The 212-nt window shown below is 50.5% G+C and overlaps 1 non-coding gene across 1 annotated transcript; it reads left to right on the top strand.

Annotated features, from left to right (window-relative positions):
• Nucleotides 1–15: 15 nt before the first annotated feature.
• Nucleotides 16–134, top strand: LOC118344983. The gene has a single exon (XR_004798694.1). It is a non-coding gene; the product is annotated as a 5S ribosomal RNA (ribosomal RNA).
• The last annotated feature ends 78 nt before the right edge of the window (nucleotides 135–212 follow it).

A 212-nucleotide genomic window follows, 5' to 3' on the forward strand; every position in this document is an offset into this window, starting at 1 on the left:
AATAATTGGTTTGATGGGTACGATCATACCAGCACAACTGCACCAGAACCCATCAGGACTCCGCAGTTAAGCGTGCTTGGGCGAGAGTTGTACTAGGATGGGTCCCCTCCTGGGAAGTCCTCGTGTTGCACCCCACGTTTTTGTTTTTTCCGCCTTGGGAGAGGCATTGACAATAAGGACAACTAGGGAGTGGATTCTTAGGAAAATCGCGC

This window comes from Juglans regia, unplaced genomic scaffold (genome assembly GCF_001411555.2).
Source record: "Juglans regia cultivar Chandler unplaced genomic scaffold, Walnut 2.0 Scaffold_10832, whole genome shotgun sequence".
Classification (NCBI taxonomy): domain Eukaryota; kingdom Viridiplantae; phylum Streptophyta; class Magnoliopsida; order Fagales; family Juglandaceae; genus Juglans; species Juglans regia.